Genomic DNA, 19,740 nt, shown 5'->3' with positions numbered 1-19,740 from the left:
TCCAGAGACCAGAGGCTGGTGGCGCTGTGCACCGTTTGGGTTATGAGGTGTGACTGAGAGTTTCACTCTCTTCAGCCCTTTTATAGGCTGTGCAGCAAATTCCATACTCACAGATGTTTTAAAAGGCACGGTTTCCATGGAGGGTAACTTGCATTGCCAAATGCTTACAGCTGAACATTTTCTTTGGCATCAACTCTACAGTGATTTCATCAAGATGTGGAGCAACAGTCAAAAACTGCTGCTGAAACACACCATATTAAAATTCAGCATTGGCAATTCAGCATTGTGTTTGTGTGTATATGTATGTATGAGAGAGAGAGAGAGAGAGAGAGGAGGGAGTAGACCTCAGCTTCCTTGTATTCAAGTGCATTTCTTGGGAATAGAATTATAGAATGTCTACTGCTCCTTTGTGCAATTTAAACCCCCTGTCTAGAATGCCCATAGAACTATACCCATTCACATCATTATAGATTTTACAATTGGTTCATGCTCAGGCTTATATGTGTGCACTTTCTGCTAACAACTATGGTTTGGGCTCTGTTTGAATTTCAGTAAATGGACCTGTGCAAAATCCAATAACTGAAATAGCCAAACTCTTGTTTAAAATTCCAATACTAGCCGACCGGTGTCTGTTTGTTCCTGACCAACACTCTGCACCAAAAAAAGTTGCACTTTCTTAAAAGGCAGCAAATGTGGGCAAATATTAGCTCTTGAAACGAAAGGGGGAAGTTATTCATTCACTCAGCAGTGCTTTCAAGCTATCAATCTTCCAGGTATTTCTATTAGCCTTAATCATCAAGGTTGTTTATTTGGAGCAATTTCTAAGAGAATAAAGGTACCTTTGGCTCTTATCTCCTGTCATCAAAGCATCCATTAGGAAATCTAAGCCCCGTAGGGAAGCTCAAGGGATTACTCAAAGAAGTTTTCTTGAAGCAGGCAAGAATTCTCAGCTCTCTCTTCAGTGCACACAAGTTCAGTTGAAGGGGAAAAAACACAGAGAAATCTGAAAGGGAAGATTTATCTTTGGTTTTTATACAGTTTGAACAGGATTTTGTTCAAGGGAAATCTATAGATAAAAGCATTTTAAGTGACTTGAAACAAAGGCAGGTTTTGCATTCCTGTGAGTGCTTATTTCTACATTACCTGCTCAAGTCAAAATGTTGTTTGGGTGTTTTTTCTCTGTCTCTTTGCAAACACAAACAAAAAACAAAAGAAATTTGCAGAACCTTAAAATGATCAGAGTAGCCAGTGAAGGGGCTGCCAGCCAGCTAATTCATCTCTTGAAAAGGAAGTACCCTCAAAGTGTCGTGTGGTAGCATTTTTCACATCAGCTGAAAAATATCAGATTAATGTTCATGAGAACAAACAGGACGTTTTTGTGTAGGAAGGAATGTGAAGGACTATTTAATTAAAATTTCAGGAGTCCCCAACACTTTTGGGTCAGTGGGCATTTTGAGAGAGTGTTGTGGGCACTCTCACAATGTGGCTGCCACAGTGGGCATGGCTGTTCCCATTCATAAAGTGGGTGTTATGGTGGACATGGCTGGTCACAAAACACTCATTTCCTAGAAGGCAAACTGTTGTGGTTAAAAGACAAGTACTTGGCCAAATAACCAAGTACAAGACAGAGGTGGGTTCTGAGCTCCAAAACACAAAGCCATTCTTTTGAACCCAAATAAAGATGGCGCTGGAGGGCAGCATTTTGCTTTCCAGTATGCCAGTGTCCCAGTTAAAAACATTATTTTTAACTTTAAAAAAATCTTAAGAACTAAAATAAAAATCAGGAGGGGCAGGGAGCCAGGTGAGCGCCAAGAGAGGAGTCCATGAGCACATTGGTGTGCATAGGATCCCAATTCTGGGGTTGAGGACCCCAAAATTAAATCATACTTCGGATGCTTCGAGATGAGGGTTTGACTGTGCAATTGCCCTGCCTCATTCACGGAATGTTACAGGGCATCCAGACAATCAGGAAAAGGTGGAATAGCTGCACAATGCCTTCTGGTTGGTAGCGCTGGGAGCCCTCTGTCCGGAAGCACCCTTTGACTGATTATGGATATACAAACTGGGATTTTCTTGACTTGTGGGATTGTTCGTTTCCTTAAAAAACCCAATGTTAAAGTGAACAACGGAAAACGATTGCAAATCATATCTGTGGTTATTATAGGCTTGTAGTCGTTTGTGTTGTGAACTTCATAGCTGTAAGTATGCTCCATCATTAATCCATAACTGGGGAAGAGATATTTAGATTTTTAGAGGATGAAGTAAAAAGGAGATAAGCAGTCCTTGTGGATGTGTGTAGAGAGGATGGAGGTCAAAAGAGGGTTTCTTTGGATGATGTTTCCCAATGTTTCTCCTAAGCAAAAATTAGTACAATTTCACATGGTATACAGGATGATGTGAACAACTGCAAAAGAGATTGGAGAAGAATATTCCCAAAGAGTTTACAGATGTGTCTACAGAGTTCTTAATATTTTGCTGCTGTTTCTGTCCAGGCAGTATTGGCTATTGATAATGGGATTTCCCTTTTCTTTTGGTCCTTCTGTTCTGATCTCCTCTCCTTATGTGGAGAAAGGGAGGAGGGACCATGTGAGCCCAAGACTTGCTGCAGCTCCTCTTTTTGTCATGATAAACCACAGCTTGTCCTTGCATTTAAGTCGAGACATCATGACCAAAAGACCATGGAATACAAAGGACAAAGCCAAATGCATACCAGCTAAAAAAAGCAACCTACTACCGATAAAATGTTTGAATATTTTAATAGAGAAGTAGCTTATCCATTCTTAAATAAAACGAATTAATAGAATAATGAACAAGTCTGTCTTTCCTACTATGCTTGTTTAACACCTAAAGAGGGCCAATTACTTTCTGTGATGGGAAAGACAATCCCAATCTTGATTGAGTCCAAATTCAATAGAGTAATGTTTGCTAATGAGTTCTAGATCAGCAGTTTCATCTTAGACCCCCACCCCCCACCCCATGACTCTTTGGGCAGAATCTAATGGGATGCTTATGCCTCTGCTGATTCTCTCCACTGATTTTGTCGTACAAGCAGTGGGTCCCACAGATTGTGTTGTGTGACCCGGACCCACCGCTTGCACAACAGTGATTTAGCACTTAAAACAAGTGGAAACACTCATTTCTTGATTGGGACGGGTCAGTGGAGCTCTCTTACATGAGCACCACCAACCTGCCCCATCGAGTATTTGCTTGTTTCCAGTTGCCGTGGAAGCACTAAAACTTCCTTCCACAACTGGTGGCTTCCATCCCAAGCTGAAGTATGTGACTTTGAGGTCAGCATCAAAGAGACTGAAGTGAACTCCCAACTCCCACTGAATGCTACCATTTTTCTGTCAGATTTGTCTCCTTTGTTCTGTTGTGTAGGAATTGATTTGTTTGTGCCGTGCAAGTAGCCGAAAGCCTTCAAACTGAAGCTCCAGTATAAAACTGCTGAACTAGAATTTATTAGCAAAATTGATTTTATTGAGTTTAGACTCAACTGAGATTGGGGTTTTCTTTCCCACTACAGAAAGTAATTATCTCTAGGGATTAAATCAGCATAAGAAGTGATTGTGCTGTTTTAGTTGGACCGCTTAGATCTTACCTTGTATACATTCTTGTCTGCACAGAAATGTAATGACCCTTCTTGCCATTCTTTGTATTTCATGGCCTTTGGGCCAGTTTTTAAAACTGCCCCCCCCTGCCCCCACCTGCAGTAACTGTGTGCATCACCCAGTTAAAGAAATCTTAGTTTATTAATCATATGAGTAGGCTTCCAAAGATGACTAGCAGGAGCAGAAATACACTTGTGCACAAACAAACGGAGGCCCACACTTTCTGCCTATTACCGCATCCATCTGAAGACATCCCCCCCCAACACAGCCCATATCTCATGCCATTCCCAAGGGTCCCTGAACCTCAGGATCAGCTTGGGGTGGGCACTAGGGACTGTAGTCAGGAGACAGAGGGGAAAGCCCTGTTTTCACAGTTCTTAGAATCCACTTAATCTATTATTTATTGTATTTATTGTATTTATTACATTTCTATGCTGCCCAATAGCCAAAGCTCTCTCTCTCTCTCTGAGTGTGTGTGTGTGTGAGAGAGAGACAATTAAAACCAAAAAATGCAGCACAATAAAATACAATATACGTTTTTAAAATAACAATTAAAAGTTACAGTATAAAACTGAAGTAAAAAGTAAAAAAGCAGCAGCAGTGTAAAGATTCAAAAATACAATAACAGATTTTAAAATAACAAAAACTAAAGAACTAAAATGCCCAGGAGAATAAAAATGTATTCACCTGGTGTCAAAAGTCCACAATGTAGGTGCCAGGTGAGTCTCTCTGGGATGTTCTTTCCACAATTGGGGTGCCACCACTGAAAAGGCCCTCTCCTTATTAGCCAACTGCCTCACCTTATTTGGCTGGGGCATCTTCAGAGCAGAGTCTCTTAAGATGATTTTAGGCTTCTGGCAGGTATATATGGGTATATACATATATTCTATCTGTGTATCTATGCATATGAATAAAGCAATGGTTCTGAAGGGAAAAAGTCTTTCTACCCTTGTTTTCAGATTGTGTGCACATATATTGCAACTGCAATATATGTGCACACAATATATTCTAGGCACCATCCTAGAACAGGCAGTTCCTCATGAGTGAGAGAAAAGATGGAATGCCACTTCTAAGATGGTACCTCCTGCCATTACAGTTTTTGTATTTAAATAATTAGCAATTTAAAATAAAAGTATTCTGCTTGATTAATTGGGAGCAATTTCTGATTTGTTCAAAAGGATTGTAATCCATTAATCTAACTGATAAATTGCCTAAGGCTGCAATCCTATACACACTTACCTAGGAGTAAGCTCCATTGAACACAGTGCGACTTACTTCTGAGTAAATGTGCATAGAATTGTGTTCTACACATTGACTGGATTCACATGACACAACAGCCCACCATGGATGACAAGCCATGGTGGGTTGTTGTGTTGTCCGAACCCAGACCGGTTCCTGCAGGGTGGCTTGTGCATATGCAACAAGCCACCCCAACAACCCATTGTTTGTTCTTAGGGTTGTTGTACCCATGATTGGGTTGGCATGTTGTCTGAACCCGGACATGTCAACCCACCATGGGCTGGAGGCATCAGGCAGCCAGTGACAGCCCCTCCAACTGTGCCCAAACGGCACTTTGGAGGGGCTGTCACTACACCGTTTCCCTACCTCTCAACTGTCAAAGGTTGTCAAGCCAGCCCATATGCAGTTTAGTCTTGCCTGTTACCTTGTATGTTTGACAGCTCCAGGAAGGCTCCAGGAAAGGCAAGCCTGTATATTTTTGACAGTTGGAGCTGTGCACTTGTGCAACTCTGAAATCTGATAGAATAATAATAATAATAATAATAATAATAATAATAATAATAAAAATAAGAAGAAGAAGAAGAAGAAGAAGAAGAAGAAGAAGAAGAAGAAGAAGAAGAAGAAGGGGACATTTGCGCAAATTTCCTGGGGCCCGAAAAATGCAAAAAAATTATTGTGACCCCATTTTGCACAAATAAAAGAAAATTTTAAACAAGGCTCTGACTGTGACCAGGGTCGTGTCTGGAGCAGGGATCCAGGACTTGGCAGCAGACAAAACAGGTTCTGCTACCAAGTCTCCTGAGATACCAGGTGGAGCTGGCTGGAGGACCGAGGGAGAAAGGCGGGGGGGGGGGGACACACGACCCACAGTGAGCCCAATCATCTGTCAGGCTCACCATGAGTTGTTTGGACAACAACCCACACTGTGTGGCTTATTTCACAGTCTGGGTTGTTATGTTGTGCAAATTCAGCCACCATAGCCTCTCTCTATAGCTATAATACCGATTGAGGATAAAACCTTATACCTGAGAAAGTGGAGTCCAATTGACAAATCTTAATGTCACAATAAAATCGTTAGTCTTTAAGCACTCCATGCATCTCTGTTACTTAAAAATCTTAATGCCAGTGCAGGAGGTCAGTCAGTCTTGCAACCTCAGCCCACCTTTCTCTCTGTTGCCACTTTTCTTTGAATTTTTAGTGCAGTATAATTTTCTTTCCATGACAACAAACGACTCAAAGTACTTCCTGTACTTCTACTGAAGCCCCCAAATTTTCACAAGACAAATGAAAAAGAAAGAAAGAAAGAAAGAAAGAAAGAAAGAAAGAAAGAAGGCAGGCAGGGGCAAGCATGCATAAAACCTGGAAAAATGTCTGAACGGATGTTTTTGCTTGAATACAATAATATTTTTTAAAAACACCACACATGGCACACTGATCTTCCTTCAACACATTCTCACTTAGAGATATCAAATGTGGCATGTGGTGTTGCCATGGAAGCAGATAGTATTTTAAACAATGACTGGAGCAGAAAAATCGGTCAGTGCAGCCGTACATTTTCTGTGTGTCACACTTGATGCTATGGAATTTCACACCTCTATAGCTTCATTCAGACAACCATTTTCACTCCCATTGTGAGCATAGACATGGGCAATTATTGGCCATAAGTAATTATGAACAGCAGTTGCAGCTGCTGCATGGGACAGCATTATAATGGAACACCATCGTATACTGTACATCAGCCATGGTGGCTAGGGTTGATGGAATTTGTAGTCCAACACACCTGGTGGGCACCAGATTGGGGAATGCTCCTATACATCATAGGAACATAGGAAGCTGCCTTATACTGAGTCAGACCATGAGTCCATCTAGCCCGGTATTGTTGACACTGACTGGCTGCAGCTCTCCAGGGATTCAGGCAGGAGTTTTTCCTCCCCTACCTGGAGATGGAACCTGGGACCATCTGCATGCAAAGCAGGTGCTCTACCACTGAGCTACAGCCCCTCCATCATCACAAACTGTGGCTCTGTAATATTGCCACTAGCATTTTAACAGCTGTAAGGCAGCATGTCCAGTGATAAAGATCTTACTGAGTATCAGATCTCGTGATTGCATTTACTTCCCTGGAAGAGTACACATAACCATCTTCAGAAATTCAAGCAAACAGCATTCTTTTTTTTTAATGTCTGTTTTTTTTTGTTTTCCTATGTGTATGTGCAATGCCAGCATCCAGCTCTTGCTCCTCATCATTGCTCCCTCTTGCTTGCTTGACAGGTAGAGAGCCAGGGAGCAAGTAGGCCATGGCATCTCCTGCTCCTTCTTTTCACCACCACTGTTGTCTGGGCCAGAGAGAGAGAGAGGCAAGTGAACAAGCAGGTAGCAGTGGTATGGGGGGGCGGGAGAGCAAATCCAGGGGGCTGTTGTTAGTGGGTCCCTGCTGGGGTGTAGGCCTTCATCAGGTGCCCAACCATGCCTATCCTTGATGCTGACCCTGTTTATGTGAATATGTACGTTTCACTGCAGCCATACTAGATACAACACCTCTCAGAATTTTGCAAAACAGAGTCTACAAGTATGTGGGAAAGGATACCTATGAATTGTGAACACAGTTTTTGGTCTTGCTGGCTAGTTCAATATTATCTTGATTTAAAGGAATGATGTGTCATCCCATATTCGAGATGTGACTGAAAGGTTGCCTACTCTCATAAAACCCACTGACATGTATCCCTTTCTTCTCATCCATGTGTGAATGAATGATACCTCCAAGCGGAGCTACGAAGAAATCATGTCAGACTTTGAAGCTTTGGGAAGGAAACTCAAGAACTTTGGGGCCCAGATGGTTTTCTCATCCATCCTTCCAGTAGTTAGGAGAGGGATAGAAAGGGAAAGAAAAATACTCTGGGTGAATGACTGGCTATGAAGGTGGTGTTGATGAGAGAGATTTGGATTCTGGGACCACAGGCTATACTTCCTAGAAGATGGACCATTGGCAAGGGATGGGTTGCACGGGCTGGGAAGAATGTGTTTGGCCACAGCCTGAAGAGCTTCATCCAGAGAGCTTTAAACTGAATCCTACAGGGGGGGAGACATAAAGTTGGGGGGTAACAATGGACGAAGGCTTCTGCACCACAATGGAGAGAACAGCTCAAATAGCACCCAACAATAGTCTTCAAAAAATGTAGGAAGAAAGCCAGACTATAAAGCATATGGTCTTCGATGTCTATATACTAATGCCCAGAATATGGGAAACAAACAGAATGAACTTCAACTCTTAATATGGGAGGTAACTGAAACTTGGTGGGATGACTCCCATGACTGGAATACAGCAATTGAAGGATATAACTTGTTCAAAAAGAACAGAAGGAACAGAAAGGGAGGTGGAGTTGCACTATATGTTAAAAAATACGTATCTCTGCACAGAAATACAGGAGGATGAGCTTGGTAGCCCCATCGAGAGCATCTGGGTTAAAATAAATGGAGCAAAGAATAAAAGGAACATGGTGGTCGGAGACTACTACCAGCCACCCAATCAAGGAGAAGAGAAGGATGAAACTTTTGAAAAGCAGATTGCCAATTTTTCAAGTAAGCATGATGTAGTAGTAATGGGGGTCTTCAATTTCCCTGATATATGCTGGGAGACAAATTCTGCAAAACTTGGCCCCTCCAAGAAATTCCTGACTTGTGTTGCTGATAACTTCCTCCTACAGAAAGTGGAGGAAGGAACTAGAGGATCGACTATCCTTGACTTGATCCCAGCCAACAAAGATGACTTAGTGGATAAAGTAGCAGTTACAGGAACTCTGGGGGACAGTGACCATGTTATACTTGAGTTCTCGGTTCTAAAGGAAGCAAAAGCCAAGTGTAGCCAAATGCGTACCCTGGATTTTAGGAAAACTGATTTTAATAAACTCAGAACAATAAGTAAGGTCCCATTGCAAGAGACTCTAATGAGGAAAAGAGTCCAAAATGGGTGGGAGCTTGTTTAAAAAGGAATTTCTAAAGGCACAATTACAAACAATTCCAAAAAGAAAAAAAGGAGGAAGACAACAGAAGAAGTCAATGTGGCTTCACAAAAAGCTTAGAGATGACCTGAAAACAAAAAAAGGACACATATAGGAAGTGGAAGGAAGACCAAGCTACAAAGGAAGAGTACAGGCAGGACAGCCCTCCACAATCTGAGACAGGAGTCTTTTCCAGCCACTGGGGATTGAACCTGGGACCTTTGGCATGCAAAGCAGGTGTTCTACTACTGAGCTATGTTCTTTCCCCAATGCTCATTCCACGTTTGGCAGGGGGAAGGACGGAGTTCATAAAGTGTGGAGATTGAATAGACTGAGTAAGTCTACTCAGACTTACTTCTGAGTAGACATGAATTGAATGCCACTGAGGATCCAGCAAGGCTTTTCTTATGTTCTTATGGGATTAAGTCTATCTGTGTATTGGATTCTGGTCTTTTCTTTTCGCTTCTTTGCTAAAAAAGGAAGTGCATATCTAAATGCTTTGTACTTCACAAACTAAGAGCAAATTTTAATGCCAATTATATTTCACCTTATGAATTCTCCCATTTCCTTTCCAGTACATGAGTTTTCATTACAGTATATATTCAACCATTTCACATTCATTTCACCATTTCAGCAACTGCCGTATTTTAGATGGATATATAATTTTGCATAAAGTTGTATATTTGGATTCAGTCTGAGGCACTGTTGCAATAACAAAAACCAAAATTACCCAGAGGGCATTAAGCAACCATGGAGAAGCAAATTAACAGGTGAATGTATGTTTATTTATGTACAACCCTTCTATTTTTTTGGTTAAAAAACACACATGTTAACATCCATTATAAATTTATTTTAACTGTTGCAAGAGAAGATTTTTTTTAAACCCATCTTAAATAAAGGAAAACCCTACCGTTTGACCAGAGCCTTTTCACCATAAAATGACTTTGCTTTTAAACTTCTGTGCAATGATTTAACACAACTTGCATCTGGCAATTTTAATGGGAAGAAGTAGGCATCTTATTAGTGGTTCCTTTCATGTCAACCTTATGACTTGTAAAGGATTGTCCTGTAATTAGCTAAAGGTTAAAAAATGGTAGCAAGACATAAATGCTTAGGGGTGTCTTCATCTACCTAGATATTAAATGAAATCACAGCAAACGCACATGATACACTGCCCTTTTTATTGCATGTAAGTTTTGGCTTTAATCAAGAACCAGTGTTTTTATGTAAGAGAAACAATTTCCATGTTCCTTACAGCCTGTAGCACCCTCATTGCATGTACACCCCCTGCTTTTTCTTTCTTGAGAGGGATTATCCAGCTCATTTTACAGGAGTCTTGTGGCTGACAGCTGAACAGCAAATGTAGAACTTGTCCTTAATTTTTCATGATGTGCTGTTACGTAGCTTAGGGGACTCATTTGTGAAAATATTCGGAGACGCTGCATGTGGGTAATTCACCGAAATGGGCTGATTCTCAGCAAGGCAAGCACCAACGTCTTGCTGAGGCTAACTGAAACTGCCAGCATGAGCATGCTTGCCTGTACAGAGGCACACTCAAGCCCAAGAAACTTTCGTCTGCCCTCCTACATACCTCCTTACCTGGGAGTAAGTCCCATCTATCTCAACGGGACTTACTGCTGAATAGGCATGCATAGGATTGTGATTTAACATACAGTGTTTTGAATGGGGCTTACTCCCAGGTAAGAAGGCATATACATATTTAGACAGAAAAAAGTCCTACAACCAGCATGGCTGGCTGGGGAATGCTAGGGATTGTAGTATGTTTTTCTGTCTAATTATCCATAGGATTGCACCCTTAATGTCTTATTTTTTTTTACCTACATTAATCACAGCTAGAGTAAATCTTGGGGTCACGAAGAGTTGGACATGACTTAATGACTAAACAACAAGAGTAAATCTTAGAGAACATAAAGTTGTGATTCAGTTCTCAATGAAGGCAATAGAGACTTCCTATTGACATCAATGGAAATGGATTAAGAGCCAAAAGGATTTTACTCCCCAATCCAGCTGCCCTTGGAGAAGAATAGTGCTAACAATGTGTACCGTAGCAAATTACAACTCTAACCTTTTGTGCCTTACAAAACCATGGGTTTATTTGCAATCTTCCCTTCCATCAGTGTGGCTGTCTTCTGCATTTACAGGGGCCACTTTGTTTTTCAGTCCATAGCCTGAGTACAGCGAACTCTCTCTTTCTCGCTCTCACACTGTTTATAAAATTATTTCTATCTCACCAATGGGCCTCATAATGTTGGCACCTCCTTGTGCTAAGAGCTTCAGTGTTAGAGTGCACATAAAGTGCTTAGACACAGTAGTACATACAAATACATAGACACAGGATCCAAATGAGAGATGTAACAACATATGTAATATCTTTGTCCCCCTCCCCTGCATTCCGAGTGAATACCCACCCTTCTAAGTGAAACTGTGGGAATGTTTTTCTTCTTTTTAAAACTCTACCTCAATTAAAATTGGCAGTATTAACAAGGGGCAATAAAATTGTTCTGGGGGATGGAATGGGCCCATGGGCCATCAGTTCAGCACCATTCCAGTCTCCTGGGCATGGAGGTCTTGCTTTTGCTATCGTGGCTCATGCCCACTGACCAGATCTAAGTCCTGGAGACCTACCATATTTAATTAACCTGTAGTAGCACAGAGTTTAAAAGAAGGTTGATTCTACTAGGGACATGCTTTCTGTACCTGCATCCCCCAAACCGATAGCAACTTGTGAGTGCTGGTTAAGCAAGACATGGGTTTACTTACTGCCAAGTATACCTATTGGCTAGTATCTGTGACCTCGCTGGTGACTCATGATACCCTTCTGTATCTGTACCACTGTGAATCTTTTTCTTTTTTCTTTTCTTTAAAGACCCCTATCTCCTATAAGCTGAGATGATCCTGTTGTACTATGACAGCAAGAGTGCTCACCTAATTGTTTTTAAAGTAGTCGTTCCACTGATAGTACTCACTGTCCCATCATTTTTCTTTTCAAAAATGTGTTCCTAGGTTCTTTGCTTGCTCTATTCTGTACATGAAAACACAGACACTGGATTTTTAAAGGCAAACCCCCAAAATGATTTGATCCCTTTGCAGTAAACCTGTCACCCATCCCTGCCCACAGCAAAGCTACTGATACCAACATCTACCCTGAGGGCACAGCAAATTGCACTGTTAGCTTACATGGTGTTAGTACAGGTTTAGTCCTTCCTCTAGCACTAACATATTCTCACTTTCCCCACCTCTTTGAGCAGTAAGAGGTCCCGTGGCACAGTGCTTAACCAGATTTATTTTCCTTTGGAAGGATATCTCTAGAGCTGGGGTTAACAACCTGGTGAACAAACTTCAGAGGTTTTGGACTACAACTCCCATCTGCCCCAGCCAACATGGCCACTGGTCAGGGATGATGGGAGTTGTCACCCAAAACATTTGGATATCAGAGGCTTAAGCCATTTTGTAATATTTTAGTTGATTTGAAGATGTAGCAGTTGAGCATAGATGGAGGCACAGCTTAAACACCCCAACAGACAACCAAATCCACTGCCTCACATCAGAGAGAGGCGGCTCCACTTTCCAGAGCTTGCAAAGCCCCAAACCCAGCTCTCTGCCTTGTTCTGTGTATAACTTGATAGCTTTAGTCTGTCCTCATTGTTCCCTTTCACAAACATACAGAAACAGAGCTAGATTATACCATCCTTAGCTCGGGTGGGAGGTATGCCGGATACCTACTTCTTTGATCGGTTTTTGCAGTTTTCCAGTATTCCAAACATTCCAGTGTGGTCTTGAATCAAGAAGTGATCTTTGAACAATTAGCTCCCATTGGGACTCCTCACCTGAATATCCTGGGCTATCAGCACTCCTTTGTCAAGTCCAAGACTCTGGCCCAGTATTGCTTTAAGGCAAGCCCACCGTGATGGTCTTATTCACAGAAATCTAATAGCAAAAACCCTAAGAAGAAATTGACAGGGGGCTGCAGGGTGGGGTGGGGGGACGGTGTTTCTGTCAGGAAAGAGTCTGAGATTGCATTCTTATGCGCACTTACTTGGAAGTATATCCAGTTGAAGTCAGTGGGACTTTGTTGTTGCTCAGTCGTTAAGTCATGTCCGACTCTTCGTGACTCCATGGACCATAGCATGCCAGACCTTCCTGTCCTCCACTCTCTCCCAGAGTGTGCTCAAGTCCATGTTCATTGCATCGGTGATGCTATCTAGCCATCTCATCCTCTGCCGTCCCCTTCTCCTTTTGCCTTCAATCTTTCTCAGCATCAGGGTCTTTTCCAGTGGGTTTTCTCTTCGCATTAGGTGGCCAAAATATTTGAGCTTCAGCTTCACTATCTGTACTTCCAATGAGCACTCAGGGTTGATTTCCTTTAGGATTGACTGATTTGACCTCCTTGCAGTACAGGGGACTCGTAAGAGTCTTCTCCAGCACCACAGTTCGAAAGCATCCATTCTTCGGCGCTCAGCCTTCCTTATAGTCTAGCTCTCACAGCCATACATTACTACTGGAAACCATAGCTTTGATTATATGGATGTTTGTCAGCAAGGTGATGTCTCTTACCCCTGAGTAAACTGCATAGGATTTGGTCATGTACACTAACCTGGGATTAGTCCCAGTGACATCAGTGTCACTAATTTCTGAGAAGACACACTCAGGGTTGGGCTGTTAGAACAACCAGCTGTTCTGCCACATATGCCTGAAATGTTCCTGTGAGTTTCCTACGCAGGAATTCAGGCTAGCCAAATAGTGAAGCCCAGTGTGAAGTAGCACAAGTCAATGTGTAATGGCATAATTGAGAGGCAATGATGCATTCTACAATATGATACTACTTACCAAATAACAGATGACATTTCCTGCAGCTGGTGGCCAAAGGATAAACGCCTGTATTGTAAATCCCACATAGGGTTGAAATTGTGCTAGCAAATCTATCCACTTTGTGTCCGTCTCAGGTTACTCTCATGCTCCTTTTCCTCTCCAAAGTGGCCTAATGATTAGGGTCTTATACAGAATGAAAAGAAAGAAACCTAAGTAACTGTGAAGCATCCTTTAGGCAAGGACTTGGATCAGATGAGAGTGATTTTGCACAGCTTCCAATCAAACTATCTTCAAAAGAAACAGAAGGTGCGACAATGTGGCAAATATCAAATCTGCTTGAAATCAGCTCAGCTCCCATGGCTTTTCCCAAGGTTGTGATTTTGTGAAAGTGCTGATAATTCTTTGTTAGAGATGCCTAGTCATCCCTTCTCAGAAATGATGCAATCCGAACAACGCTAACACCAGTTGGGATGCATGCGCTAAAACAGAAGTGTGAGACCAACTTTGAAACAAAACTAAACATCCTGGGAATACTTAGCCTAATAATTATTTTCTCCACACTATATCACTTTGCAGTGCCTTCTGTAGGTCAGGGTTTGGAATACCAGGAGTTGAAAATGCTCATTCATACACACACACACACACACACACACACAATGAACGAATTTGAATGCTTTGAATATGTTTCTCAGAGTTTGTTGTGATTCTCGATCCAAACTGTAATATACCCTTCTTCAGTCATCTTGCACAAATCACACAGTTAAAACAGTGATAAGATGACTAGCCTAGAATCTCAAAATAATAATTCATATGGCAATCCTAAGCATGTGGAGAGCCAATGTGGTGTAGTGGTTAGATTGTTGAACCGGGATTTGGGTTCTAGTTTCCAGTCAGCCATGAAGCTCACTGGGTGACTTGGGCCATTCACTGACTCTCAGACTAACCTACCTCACAGGGTTGTTGTGAGGATAAAATGGAGAGAAGAAGGATCATATCAGCCACCTTGTGTTTCCAAGAGGGAAAAGCGGGATGTAATAAATAAATATCTCCAACCCAGATTTCAGTAGTCAGGGTGGGCAAGAATCAAGGGAACATGTGGTAGACATCAAACCTCCAAGCAATTTATCCACAAAATGGAGAGGACAAGGACAAAATGGAGAGGACAAGGACCATGTGAGCCACCTTGGGTTCCTTGAAAGGGGAAAAAAGGGCGGATATAAATGTAATAATAAATTGTCCCTCTTAAAGGGGCCGTCTCCTATCGGAGGTTGGGTAGTATTACAGATTTTTTGTTTTCGATGCCGCTGCTCTGAATAGTTGTATAGAAGTACAGCTGAACCATTCCATCAGATTCTTTAGCCATGATGTTCGTCCTCTTCCTATTGATCTTTTTCATTCCATTTTCCCTTTATACTGAGTTGGAGTATGGCGTATTTTTTGCCTTGTATAATATGACCAACATATTGTAACTTTCTTCTTTTGATGGTCTTTACCAAATCTGTTTGTTTGTTTACTCTGTATAGTACGTCCTCATTCATTACTCAATCAGTCCATGGTATTTTCAGCATGCATCGGTATATCCACATTTCGAATGATTCCATTTTCCTCAGATTGTTCTTTTTAAGTGTCCAAACCTCCACTCCATAAAATAATATTGAGAACATGTAGCAACTTACCATCCAAATCCTTACTGCAAGATTTAGGTCTCGACTACATAATAATTGTTTCATTTTAAGAACCGCTGTTCTCGCCATCTCCACTCTTGTGTTTATTTCTTCTGTTTGTTCATTTCTTTCATTGAGCCAAGTTCCTAGGTATTTGTATTTTGTGACGTGCTTAATTGGCATATTATTTATCGTAATATGCAGTAAAAGGTTTTTTTTTACTTATCACCATTTTTTTCTTGATATTTATTTTAAGGCCAAACTCATTACTTACATTATTAATCCAATCAAGAAATTTTTGTAATAATAAATTAGAAAACTAAAAATGTTTACTCAGAAGTCCTATCATATTCAGTTGGGTTACTTCTAGTATGAGTATATAGAATTGTAGCATTTGGCTGCAATCTTACATTCCCACTTACCTGGGAGTAAGCCCCATTAAACTCAGTGTGACTTACTTCTGAGTAGCTATGTATTGAACTGTGTTGTTAGAGTTATTTCCATTAACAATTTCTGGACCAGATGTTGATGAGAATTCTGATGTAGGGAATGGCACTTAGGAAATAAGGAAAGACACTTCCCAAGGGGTGGGGGGAGCCACAAGAGAATATACGGCCAAAGCAAGATATCCAGTCCATGATACATATTTGAAATGCCATTGTAGGAATATGACTAGATCTGCTGTGAACAGGATTGGACCTCTTAAAAATGTAAGAAGAGTCCTCTTGGATCAGACCAGAGGCCTATCTAATCCTTCATCTTGCTTCCCTCAGTGGCCAACCAGATGCCCATGGGAAGCCCACAAGTAGGGATGTACGAAAGTCACTTACCTTTCTGCGGATTATGTTAATGGTGGGGGGGGAGGCGTTCCGTCCCTCCCCCCGGAATCCTCGACGGGGTGGGAAGCGATCCGTTTCTCCGCCCCCGGAATCCTTGACGGCCGGCTGTGCTCTGTGGCAGCTCTGCAGAGCAGCCGGCCAGGCCCAGGCCAGAGCCATCTGCAGCTGGATTTCTGGCTGCGGAGGGCTCTGGGTAAAAAAAAAACACACAAAAAAAAACCGCATACGCAAATGGCGGTGGCTATGGCTGCCGCCATTTGCGTTCCTTATTTTTCGCCATCTTAGACTACGTAAATATTTACGTAGACTAAGATGGCGAAAATAAAGGGGACCACAAATAGCGTATGGGGCACTTTTTGCGTCTTTTTGATTCGCTGTTTTAGCCTACGTAAATATTTACGTAGGCTAAAATGGTGAATCAAAAAGGGATGCAAATAGCGCCTGCTACGCTATTTGCGTTCCCCTTTATTTTCGCCTTAATAGACTACGTAAATATTTACGTAGACTAGGACGGCGAAAAATAAGGAACGCAAATGGTGGGGGCCGTAGCTGCCGCCATTTGCATATGCGTTTTTTTTTTTAACCCAGCCGTGATAGGCTACATAAATCTTTATGTAGCCTATCATGTCTCTCTAAAAAAAAAAAAAAAAAAAACCCGCCAGACTGCAAATGGCGGCGGTGGCAGCTGGTCGGAAGACCAGTCGCCGCTGCCGCTACCGCCCGGAACATCCGCCCCAGGTAAGTCTCACCCCGGGGGGGATCCGTGGGGTGGCAGGGGGGGGGTGGCAGGCCATTCCACCACAGATTTCGGGGGGCCGAATGCACTGGCATTCGGCCTCACCGAGATCTGTGGCGGAATTCTCTGACATCCCTACCCACAAGCAGGACATGAGGGCAATAACCCTTTCTCACAGGTGGTCCCCAGCAACTGGTCCTTCTGACTAGGGGTGTATGGATTTTGTTAAATCTATTCTGTGTTTTGCAGATTGTCAGGCGTCTTTGATTCCATCATCTGCTCACTAGTGGAATCGGATTTTTTTTTTAATGAATGTATGAGTATGTCATTCTACTTGCACAAGTGTGTGCAAGCGCAAAAGTGAAGTTGCATAACACCCCCGCCAAAAGTAAAAGACCAGCCTGCAAGTCCACAGAACCTGCGCAACTCAGAAAAAGCCAGTCTGCTGCAGAATCTGGAGGTTGGATGCATAGACATCCGAACACATTTGAATCCATTGCAGATTTCTCCAACATCCCTAATTCTGAGGCATGCTGCCTTTGAACCCAGAGGTGTGGCATATAGTGATCATGACTAGGAGATGTTGACAGCCCTCCCTTCACTTGCCCGACCCCCTTTTAAAGACCTCTGATTTTGATTAAAACCATTGGAAATAAATTATAAGAGGAGTGTAAAAAAATAAGGTGCAATCAAATGCTTGAGAATTTGCAACAGTCAAGAAATTTAAAAATATGCCGTCTACTTCTCAGATTCCAGCAATGAAGAAATACAACCAGTCTGGGCATTTCACATACAACATATTTCTTTTCCATCTACACTTGTTTATGTTGGGCAAAACAGAAACAGTGAAACATATTATTCTCCAGCAGACAGAAAAGGTCAAAAGTTCATAGTACAAATTGGGCAACTTAGTCCCTTCACAAGAGGCCTGCATAACAGAGATAGCAAAAATCCCATGTGTTGCTGCTGATATTCCATTATAAGTAAAGAACTATTTTTACTGAACAGCAGAGAAGATAATCACATAGGCTTTATGTAAATAACCTCTGCACACATTGGGTGCTGCCTCAATTTTCAATTTGCCCTTTTCTTTGATGCCTAATTTTTCATGACTTCGCCATAATCATGCATGTACTCTACAGTCCCATGCATTCTCTCAGTGTTGTCTGTATTATTCCTCGAGCATAATCAGAAATCTGTGAAAGTGTGTGTGTGTGTAGACAGGCAGACACACACACAGAGATGTGTGTACACACACACACACACACACACACCGCATACACTTCAATATATGCGTATAGTCACATGTGCACAACAGTTCTGTAGTAATATAAAAAGATAATCAAATATCTTAAGTCCATAGTACTATATGAAACCATCTCCCTTATTTTCCATTTTCCTCTTGTGTAGCTGGATTTCACTTGCCAGATATTCTTTGCTTTGCGTCTTTGATTTTAAAGGGCATTCAGCTTCCAGAACATCTGAGGAACCTTCAAAAGGATGAGCTGGATCTTCAAGTTGCCCATCAACCATTAACACCTGGACAGCAGACTGCAAGGCACAAAGCTCATGTGGTCCCAGTCTTCCCCACTGTATATTGCAGATATTTAGAGATATTTTTAAATATGAACAGTGGAATATAAATCGATTCAATAAATTACATATATAAATACATGCACTGTATTTCTATTTGAATTACAACAATTATTTCTAAATTTCCATCTATACAAATAAATTAGCATGTGCAAACTTATACAAATTTGCACCCTCTTTTTGTTGTCTTTTGGGGGAGGGTGATGCATTTCTTCTTTTTTGGCAATTCATAAGCTGCCACCCTAATGTTATGACCTTGTAAAATGGAAAAATGACCCTCTCCGCCAAGAGCAATCCAACAATGCAGTGAGCTGAAGCAAGTTGCTTCAAGGCAGCAGATTTGGGGCACTTTTCAGTCATTATGATTAAGTTAAATAATTAATACATAAATGACAAGCGTACTCCCTACTGCACTGCTTCACTCTGCCTTGCCTTGCCTCACCTCACCTCATCTCATCTCATCTCATCTCTTGCCTCACCTCACCTCACCTCACCTCATCTCTGCCTTGCCTTGCCTTGCCTCACCTCATCTCATCTCATCTCACCTCACCTCATCTCATTCCTCCTCCTCCACTCCAAATTAAAACTTAGCACAGACTGTTGCTTCTCTGCCTACTCTTCTTCCAGGCCAAGTCCAGAAGGTAAGCTGCAAGATGGAGCAACAACAGCATACACTCATTTGCCACTGGGACTCAAGAGGAAGCATTGTAGGAGCCCATCCTTTTCAGTGTGGACAGATGACCAGAGAGGGGGATGGGGAGAAAGAGAGAGATGCAGCCTCTGGATCCAAGAGATTTCTCCCAGCCTCTATCCTGTAATGCTCCTGGGTATTGCTATCCCTGAAGAGGGATCCAGTTGGGAAGACATCAAACAGCAGCAAAGCAGCTGGGAGAGCAGAGGAGCAGATGCGGCTGTGGCAAGGGCCAACAGGATTAACATCAGAAGGAACTCTAGAGGCTGGGGCCTAAACAAATAGAGCCTGCTCCCCCTTCTCTGCCGGTATTGGTGGGCTGTAATTTGAGGCTAGGAGGAGCCATGGCTCAGTGGCAGAGCACATGCTTAGCATGTGGAAGGTCCCAGGGTAGATCCTTGACAACTCCAGGTAGGGCCTGAAGCTCTGCAGGGTCACCACCAATCTGTGTCGACAATACTGGGCTGGATGGACCCATGGTCTGACTCAGTATAAGACAGCTTCCTATGTTTCTAAGGATTCTAAACAGAGATATATGT

The 19,740-nt window shown here is 42.1% G+C and overlaps 1 long non-coding RNA gene across 2 annotated transcripts in view; it reads right to left on the bottom strand.

The window, feature by feature from the left end:
• Positions 1 to 17,468: 17,468 nt before the first annotated feature.
• LOC146359097 (uncharacterized) overlaps positions 17,469 to 19,740 on the bottom strand; it is a 55,182-nt gene continuing 52,910 nt past the window's right edge. For both annotated transcript variants that reach the window (XR_014786541.1, XR_014786540.1), the window contains exon 4: positions 17,469 to 18,507. This is a non-coding gene — a long non-coding RNA (uncharacterized LOC146359097). The remainder of the gene's footprint in view (positions 18,508 to 19,740) is intronic.

The sequence above is a fragment of the Heloderma suspectum genome, chromosome 1 (genome assembly GCF_057233095.1).
Source record: "Heloderma suspectum isolate Gila_16-S chromosome 1, 16-S_ref, whole genome shotgun sequence".
Classification (NCBI taxonomy): domain Eukaryota; kingdom Metazoa; phylum Chordata; class Lepidosauria; order Squamata; family Helodermatidae; genus Heloderma; species Heloderma suspectum.
The sequence above is the reverse complement of the archived record's forward strand: the minus strand, read 5'-3'. Positions and strand labels throughout refer to the sequence as shown.